This window comes from Oncorhynchus nerka, linkage group LG13, assembly GCF_034236695.1.
Source record: "Oncorhynchus nerka isolate Pitt River linkage group LG13, Oner_Uvic_2.0, whole genome shotgun sequence".
Classification (NCBI taxonomy): Eukaryota; Metazoa; Chordata; class Actinopteri; order Salmoniformes; family Salmonidae; genus Oncorhynchus; species Oncorhynchus nerka.
Genome location: NC_088408.1, coordinates 10,193,306 through 10,202,343, shown reverse-complemented (window position 1 = coordinate 10,202,343; position 9,038 = coordinate 10,193,306).

Here is a 9,038-nt window from a genome sequence, read left to right as displayed (position 1 = left end):
CCTTCCACTACCCATTCGGGATGCACCGTTACAGTTTTAAATGATTCAATATCTAAGAAAACGAACGACTGTAAGGCAAGGCTGGGAATGATCACAAGTCGGTCATGACGTGGCTAGCTAATACGCTAGTGCACATGTCAAACAAGGCCTGCGGGACAAATGGTGGTCACAAGGGAGTATAAATGAGTCAACAACTTTATGAAAGTGTAGCCTGATGCGCTCTCATTGGTGAATTCAACATCAATTCGTGTGTCCAGTTCACAGCGCGCAGCGAAGGGAAAGTGTACAGACTCATGCCACAGTCCTCGCTAGGCTACGGAAATGTTGCAGTCTGGGTTCGGTTTTTAAAGCTTGACAATGAATAACCACACGTAGGCCCATTACAGCAGCATTTGATTAGTAGCCTAGGCTGGCTACTCCACCACAATACATTTTGAGTGCGGCATTCAACCGCACCGGTGATCCATGCATATATATATATATATATATATATATATATATATATAGCATTAAAACAAGATAAATATTTGTCCATCCTTTTTTGCTATGCTTGCAGATGTGTATAATACTGTGAGCCTAATCAGCGAGGACTGTGTCATATATATATATATACATACATACATACAGTGGGGCAAAAAATTATTTAGTCAGCCACCAATTGTGCAAGTTCTCCCTCTTAAAAAGATGAGAGGCCTGTAATTCATAGGTACACTTCAACTATGACAGACCAAATGAGGGGAAAAAATCCAGAAAATCACATTGTAGGATTTAAAAAAATTAATTTATTTGCAAATTATGGTGGAAAATAAGTATTTGGTCACCTACAAACAAGCAAGATTTCTGGCTCTCACAGACCTGTAACTTCTTTAAGAGGCTCCTCTGTCCTCCACTCGTTACCTGTATTAATGGCACCTGTTTGAACTTGTTATCAGTATAAAAGACACCTGTCCACAACCTCAAACAGTCGCACTCCAAACTCCACTATGGCCAAGACCAAAGAGCTGTCAAAGGACACCAGAAACAAAATTGTAGACCTGCACCAGGCTGGGAAGACTGAATCTGCAATAGGTAAGCAGCTTGGTTTGAAGAAATCAACTGGGAGCAATTATTAGGAAATGGAAGACATACAAGACTACTGATAATCTCCCTCGATCTGGGGCTCCACGCAAGATCTCACCCCGTGGGGTCAAAATGATCACAAGAACGGTGAGAAAAAATCCCAGAACCACACGGGGGGACCTAGTGAATGACCTGCAGAGAGCTGGGACCAAAGTAACAAAGCCTACCATCAGTAACACACTACGTCACCAGGGACTCAAATCCTGCAGTGCCAGATGTGTCCCCCTGCTTAAGCCAGTACATGTCCAGGCCAGTCTGAAGTTTGCTAGAGAGCATTTGGATGATCCAGAAGAAGATTGGGAGAATGTCATATGGTCAGATGAAACCAAAATAGAACTTTTTGGTACAAACTCGTTGTGTTTGGAGGACAAAGAATGCTGAGTTGCATCCAAAGAACACCATACCTACTGTGAAGCATGGGGGTGGAAACATCATGCTTTGGGGCTGTTTTTCTGCAAAAGGACCAGGACGACTGATCCGTGTAAAGGGAAGAATGAATGGGGCCATGTATCGTGAGATTTTGAGTGAAAACCTCCTTCCATCAGCAAGGGCATTGAAGATGAAACGTGGCTGGGTATACTTATTTTCCACCATAATTTGCAAATAAATTCATGAAAAATCCTACAATGTGATTTTCTGGATTTCTTTTTCTCATTTTATCTGTCATAGTTTAAGTGTACCGATGATGAAAATTACAGGCCTCTCTCATCTTTTTAAGTGGGAGAACTTGCACAATTGGTGGCTGACTAAATACTTTTTTTGCCCCACTGTAATATAAACTGAACTAAAATATAAATGCAACAATTTTACTGAGCTAAAGAAATCAGTCAATTGAAATAAATGAATTAGGCTGTAATGTATGGGTTTCACATGACTGGACAGGGATGCAGACATGGGAGGGCATAGGCCCACCCTCTAGGGAGCGAGGCCCAGCCAATCAGAATGAGTTTGTCCCCACAAAAGGGCTTTATTACAGACAGAAATACACCTCCATTTTATCAGATGTCTGGGTGTCTAGTCAGATGATCCAGTGGATGAAGAAGTTGGATGTGGAGGTCCTGGGCTGGCATGGTTTCACGTGGACTGGAGGTTGTGAGGCCGGTTGGATGTGGAGGTCCTGGGCTGGCATGGTTTCACGTGGACTGGAGGTTGTGAGGCCGGTTGGATGTGGAGGTCCTGGGCTGGCATGGTTTCACGTGGACTGGAGGTTGTGAGGCCGGTTGGATGTGGAGGTCCTGGGCTGTTTCACGTGGACTGGAGGTTGTGAGGCCGGTTGGATGTGGAGGTCCTGGGCTGGCATGGTTTCACGTGGACTGGAGGTTGTGAGGCCGGTTGGATGTGGAGGTCCTGGGCTGGCATGGTTTCACGTGGACTGGAGGTTGTGAGGCCGGTTGGATGTGGAGGTCCTGGGCTGTTTCACGTGGACTGGAGGTTGTGAGGCCGGTTGGATGTACTGACAAATTCTCAAAAATTACATTGGAGGCAGTTTATGATAACTGAACAATCATTTCTCTATTTGGCAACAGCTCTGATGGACATTCCTGCAGTCAGCATGCCAATTGCATGCTCCCTCAACTTTAAACATCTCTGGCATTGTGATACAGTGAATTACAAGTTAAATAATCTGTCTGTAAACAATTGTTGGAAAAACTACTTGTGTCATGCACAAAGTAGATGTCCTGACCAACTTGCCAAAACTATAGTTTGTTAACAAGAAATTTGTGGAGTGGTTGAAAAACGAGTTTTAATGACTCCAACCTAAGTGTATGTAAACTTCCAACTTCAACTGTATGTGTGAACTCCTTCAAGACTGTTGGAAAGCATTCCTCATGATGCTGGTTGAGAGAATTCCAAGAGTGTTTAAAACTGTCAAGGCATAGGGTGGCTACTTTGTAGAATCTGAAATAAACAAATCTATAAAAAATATATTTTATAACACTTTTGGTTAGTACATGATTCCATATGTGTTATTTCATAGTTTTGATGTCTTCACTATTATTCTACAATGTAGAAAATAGTACAAATAAAGAAAAACCATTGAATGAGTAGGTGTGCAAACCTTTGACTGGTACAGTATATTTTTTGGGGGGGTGGGAATTTACGCGCCCCCCCTTGCCGACCACTAAGGGGCGTACCCCGCAGTTTGGGAGCCACTGCCTTAGGGCAGCACTGTAATCGTTTCTGTAGTTTTACCTTCTTTGAAGAGGGCTCTGTGTAGCAGGGGGAGCAGCCCGGCCTGCCAGAAGGAGTATGTCTCCTGACCCCTCCTGTCTCAGCCTCCAGTATTTATGCTGCAGTAGTTTATGTGTCGGGGGGCTGGGGTCAGTTTGTTATATATGGAGTACTTCTCCTGTCCTATTCGGTGTCCTGTGTGAATCTAAGTGTGCGTTCTCTAATTCTCTCCTTCTCTCTTTCTTTCTCTCTCTCGGAGGACCTGAGCCCTAGGACCATGCCCCAGGACTACCCGACATGATGACTCCTTGCTGTCCCCAGTCCACCTGGCCATGCTGCTGTTCCAGTTTCAACTGACCTGAGCCCTAGGACCATGCCCCAGGACTACCCGACATGATGACTCCTTGCTGTCCCCAGTCCACCTGGCCATGCTGCTGCTCCAGTTTCAACTTCCACCTGACTGTGCTGCTGCTCCAGTTTCAACTGTTCTGCCTTATTATTATTCGACCATGCTGGTCATTTATGAACATTTGAACATCTTGGCCATGTTCTGTTATAATCTCCACCCGGCACAGCCAGAAGAGGACTGGCCACCCCACATAGCCTGGTTCCTCTCTAGGTTTCTTCCTAGGTTTTGGCCTTTCTAGGGAGTTTTTCCTAGCCACCGTGCTTCTACACCTGCATTGCTTGCTGTTTGGGGTTTTAGGCTGGGTTTCTGTACAGCACTTTGAGATATCAGCTGATGTACGAAGGGCTATATAAATACATTTGATTTGATTTGATTTTGATTTGAGTAGCAGCCCGGCCTGCCAGTTTGTTACAACGACCCTGGAACCATCCCTCAAACCTCATCTGTCTGCTGGCCACCCACCGCTATGGAGAGAGGGAGGAGGAGGAGAGAGAGAGGAAGAGGAGAGAGGGAGTAGGAGGAAGAGGAGAGGAGAGGAAAGGGGGAGAGGGAGGAGGAGGAGAGAGAGGGAGGAGGAGGAGAGAGGGAGGAGGAGGAGAGAGGGAGTAGGAGGAGTGGAGAGGAGAGGAGACAGAGGGAGTAGGAGGGAGAGGAGAGGAGAGGGAGGAGGAGGAGAGAGGGAGGAGGAGGAGAGAGAGGGAGGAGGAGGAGAGAGAGGGATGAGGAGGAGAGAGGGAGGAGGAGGAGAGAGAGGCAGTAAGAGTGAGAAAAAGAGAGTAATGTGGTTGCTATTGTCACTTATCTCAATGGGAGAAACTGACAACATTTTACAAACAGTCCCAGCAAGGCCATTTTCTATCCAGCCAGCCATACAGTGTAAATATAGCTTGGTTTGTATAACCAGCCTATTATGGTTCAATGTCCACAGTGAGAGCTGTTTGAGTTTCATCCAGCCCTTTATGCTGTTTGAAAGCAGCCAGATGATGAAATCCACGAGGTTCCTATCAGAGAAGGGCTAATAATATGAATTGATATTTGCAAACAGAGAAATTTGGACCCGGTTGCTATAGCAACCACTAATTGGAGTCCTTCTAAAACAAGAGGACTGGATCCTTATTGAATTGGTGTAAATACCAGCTGGAGTCCTCAATCCTGTCTGTTGTCCTAGGTAGCTGGGCTAGAGAAGATAGCCTCGTGAAAATGACTTTACATTTATTTTGTGGTGTGGACTGATGCAGAGTGGGGTGGTATTAGTGTGGGGTGGTATCAGTGTGGGGTGGTATTAGTGTGGGTTGATATCAGTGTGGGGTGGTATCAGTGTGGGGTGGTATCAGTGTGGGGTGGTATCAGAGTGGGGTGGTATCAGAGTGGGGTGGTATCAGTGTGGGGTGGTATCAGAGTGGGGTGGTATCAGTGTGGGGTGGTATTAGTGTGGGTTGATATCAGTGTGGGTTGATATCAGTGTGGGTTGGTATCAGTGTGGGGTGGTATTAGTGTGGGTTGATATCAGTGTGGGTTGATATCAGTGTGGGGTGGTATTAGTGTGGGTTGATATCAGTGTGGGGTGGTATCAGTGTGGGGTGGTATTAGTGTGGGTTGATATCAGTGTGGGTTGGTATCAGTGTGGGGTGGTATCAGTGTGGGGTGGTATCAGAGTGGGGTGGTATCAGAGTGGGGTGGTATAAGAGTGGGGTGGTATCAGTGTGGGTTGATATCAGTGTGGTGTGGTATCAGTGTGGGGTGGTATCAGTGTGGGGTGGTATCAGTGTGGGTTGATACCAGTGTGGGGTGGTATCAGTGTGGGGTGGTATCAGAGTGGGGTGGTATCAGAGTGGGGTGGTATCAGTGTGGGGTGGTATTAGTGTGGGTTGATATCAGTGTGGGTTGGTATCAGTGTGGGGTGGTATTAGTGTGGGTTGATATCAGTGTGGGTTGATATCAGTGTGGGGTGGTATTAGTGTGGGTTGATATCAGTGTGGGGTGGTATCAGTGTGGGGTGGTATTAGTGTGGGTTGATATCAGTGTGGGTTGGTATCAGTGTGGGGTGGTATCAGTGTGGGGTGGTATCAGTGTGGGGTGGTATCAGTGTGGGGTGGTATCAGAGTGGGGTGGTATCAGTGTGGGTTGATATCAGTGTGGGTTGATATCAGTGTGGGGTGGTATCAGTGTGGGGTGGTATCAGTGTGGGGTGGTATTAGTGTGGGGTGATATCAGTGTGGGTTGATATCAGTGTGGGGTGGTATTAGTGTGGGTTGATATCAGTGTGGGTTGATATCAGTATGGGTTGATATCAGTGTGGGGTGATATCAGTGTGGGGTGATATCAGTGTGGGGTGGTATCAGTGTGGGGTGGTATCAGTGTGGGGTGGTATCAGAGTGGGGTGGTATTAGTGTGGGTTGATATCAGTGTGGGTTGATATCAGTGTGGGGTGGTATTAGTGTGGGTTGATATCAGTGTGGGTTGATATCAGTATGGGTTGATATCAGTGTGGGGTGATATCAGTGTGGGGTGGTATCAGTGTGGGGTGGTATCAGTGTGGGTTGATATCAGTGTGGGTTGATATCAGTGTGGGGTGGTATCAGTGTGGGGTGGTATCAGTGTGGGGTGGTATCAGTGTGGGTTGATATCAGTGTGGGTTGATATCAGTGTGGGTTGATATCAGTGTGGGGTGGTATTAGTGTGGGTTGATATCAGTGTGGGTTGATATCAGTGTGGGGTGGTATCAGAGTGGGGTGGTATCAGTGTGGGTTGATATCAGTGTGGGGTGGTATCAGTGTGGGGTGGTATCAGTGTGGGTTGATATCAGTGTGGGGTGGTATCAGTGTGGGGTGGTATCAGTGTGGGTTGATATCAGGTGTGGGGTGGTATCAGTGTGGGGTGGTATCAGTGTGGGGTGGTATCAGAGTGGGGTGGTATTAGTGTGGGTTGATATCAGTGTGGGTTGATATCAGTGTGGGGTGGTATTAGTGTGGGTTGATATCAGTGTGGGTTGATATCAGTGTGGGTTGATATCAGTGTGGGGTGATATCAGTGTGGGGTGGTATCAGTGTGGGGTGGTATCAGTGTGGGGTGGTATCAGTGTGGGGTGATATCAGTGTGGGGTGGTATCAGTGTGGGGTGATATCAGTGTGTGGTGGTATTAGTGTGGGTTGATATCAGTGTGGGGTGATATCAGTGTGGGGTGGTATCAGTGTGGGGTGGTATTAGTGTGGGGTGGTATTAGTGTGGGTTGATATCAGTGTGGGGTGGTATCAGTGTGGGGTGGTATCAGTGTGGGGTGGTATTAGTGTGGGGTGGTATTAGTGTGGGTTGATATCAGTGTGGGGTGATATCAGTGTGGGGTGGTATCAGTGTGGGGTGGTATCAGTGTGGGGGGGTATCAGTGTGGGTTGATATCAGTGTGGGGTGGTATCAGTGTGGGGTGGTATCAGTGTGGGGTGGTATCAGAGTGGGGTGGTATTAGTGTGGGTTGATATCAGTGTGGGTTGATATCAGTGTGGGGTGGTATTAGTGTGGGTTGATATCAGTGTGGGTTGATATCAGTATGGGTTGATATCAGTGTGGGGTGATATCAGTGTGGGGTGGTATCAGTGTGGGGTGGTATCAGTGTGGGTTGATATCAGTGTGGGTTGATATCAGTGTGGGGTGGTATCAGTGTGGGGTGGTATCAGTGTGGGGTGGTATCAGTGTGGGTTGATATCAGTGTGGGTTGATATCAGTGTGGGTTGATATCAGTGTGGGGTGGTATTAGTGTGGATTGATATCAGTGTGGGTTGATATCAGTGTGGGGTGGTATCAGAGTGGGGTGGTATCAGTGTGGGTTGATATCAGTGTGGGGTGGTATCAATGTGGGTTGATATCAGTGTGGGTTGATATCAGTGTGGGTGGTATCAGTGTGGGTTGATATCAGTGTGGGGTGGTATCAGTGTGGGGTGGTATCAGTGTGGGGTGGTATCAGTGTGGGGTGGGGTGGTATTAGTGTGGGTTGATATCAGTGTGGGTTGATATCAGTGTGGGGTGGTATTAGTGTGGGTTGATATCAGTGTGGGTTGATATCAGTGTGGGGTGATATCAGTGTGGGGTGGTATCAGTGTGGGGTGGTATCAGTGTGGGGTGGTATCAGTGTGGGGTGATATCAGTGTGTGGTGGTATTAGTGTGGGTTGATATCAGTGTGGGGTGATATCAGTGTGGGGTGGTATCAGTGTGGGGTGGTATTATCAGTGTGGGTGTGGTATTAGTGTGGGTTGATATCAGTGTGGGGTGGTATCAGTGTGGGGTGGTATCAGTGTGGGGTGGTATTAGTGTGGGTGTGGGTTGATATCAGTGTGGGGTGATATCAGTGTGGGGTGGTATCAGTGTGGGGTGGTATCAGTGTGGGGTGGTATCAGTGTGGGTTGATATCAGTGTGGGGTGATATCAGTGTGGGGTGGTATCAGTGTGGGGTGGTATTAGTGTGGGGTGGTATCAGTGTGGGGTGGTATTAGTGTGGGTTGATATCAGTGTGGGGTGATATCAGTGTGGGTTGATATCAGTGTGGGTTGATATCAGTGTGGGTTGATATCAGTGTGGGTTGATATCAGTGTGGGGTAGTATTAGTGTGGGGTGGTATTAGTGTGGGGTGGTATTAGTGTGGGTTGATATCAGTGTGCGTTGATATCAGTGTGGGGTGGTATCAGTGTGGGTTGATATCAGTGTGGGGTGGTATTAGTGTGGGTTGATATCAGTGTGGGTTGATATCAGTGTGGGGTGGTATCAGTTGATATCAGTGGGTTGATGGTATCAGTGTGGGTTGATATCAGTGTGGGTTGGTATCAGTGTGGGGTGGTATCAGTGTGGGGTGGTATCAGAGTGGGGTGGTATCAGTGTGTGGTGGTATTAGTGTGGGTTGATATCAGTGTGGGGTGATATCAGTGTGGGGTGGTATCAGTGTGGGGTGGTATTAGTGTGGGGTGGTATTAGTGTGGGTTGATATCAGTGTGGGGTGGTATCAGTGTGGGGTGGTATCAGTGTGGGGTGGTATTAGTGTGGGGTGGTATTAGTGTGGGTTGATATCAGTGTGGGGTGATATCAGTGTGGGGTGGTATCAGTGTGGGGTGGTATCAGTGTGGGGTGGTATCAGTGTGGGTTGATATCAGTGTGGGTTGATATCAGATGATATCAGTGTGGGTGGTATCAGTGTGGGGTGGTATTAGTGTGGGGTGGTATCAGTGTGGGGTGGTATTAGTGTGGGTTGATATCAGTGTGGGGTGATATCAGTGTGGGTTGATATCAGTGTGGGTTGATATCAGTGTGGGTTGATATCAGTGTGGGTTGATATCAGTGTGGGGTAGTATTAGT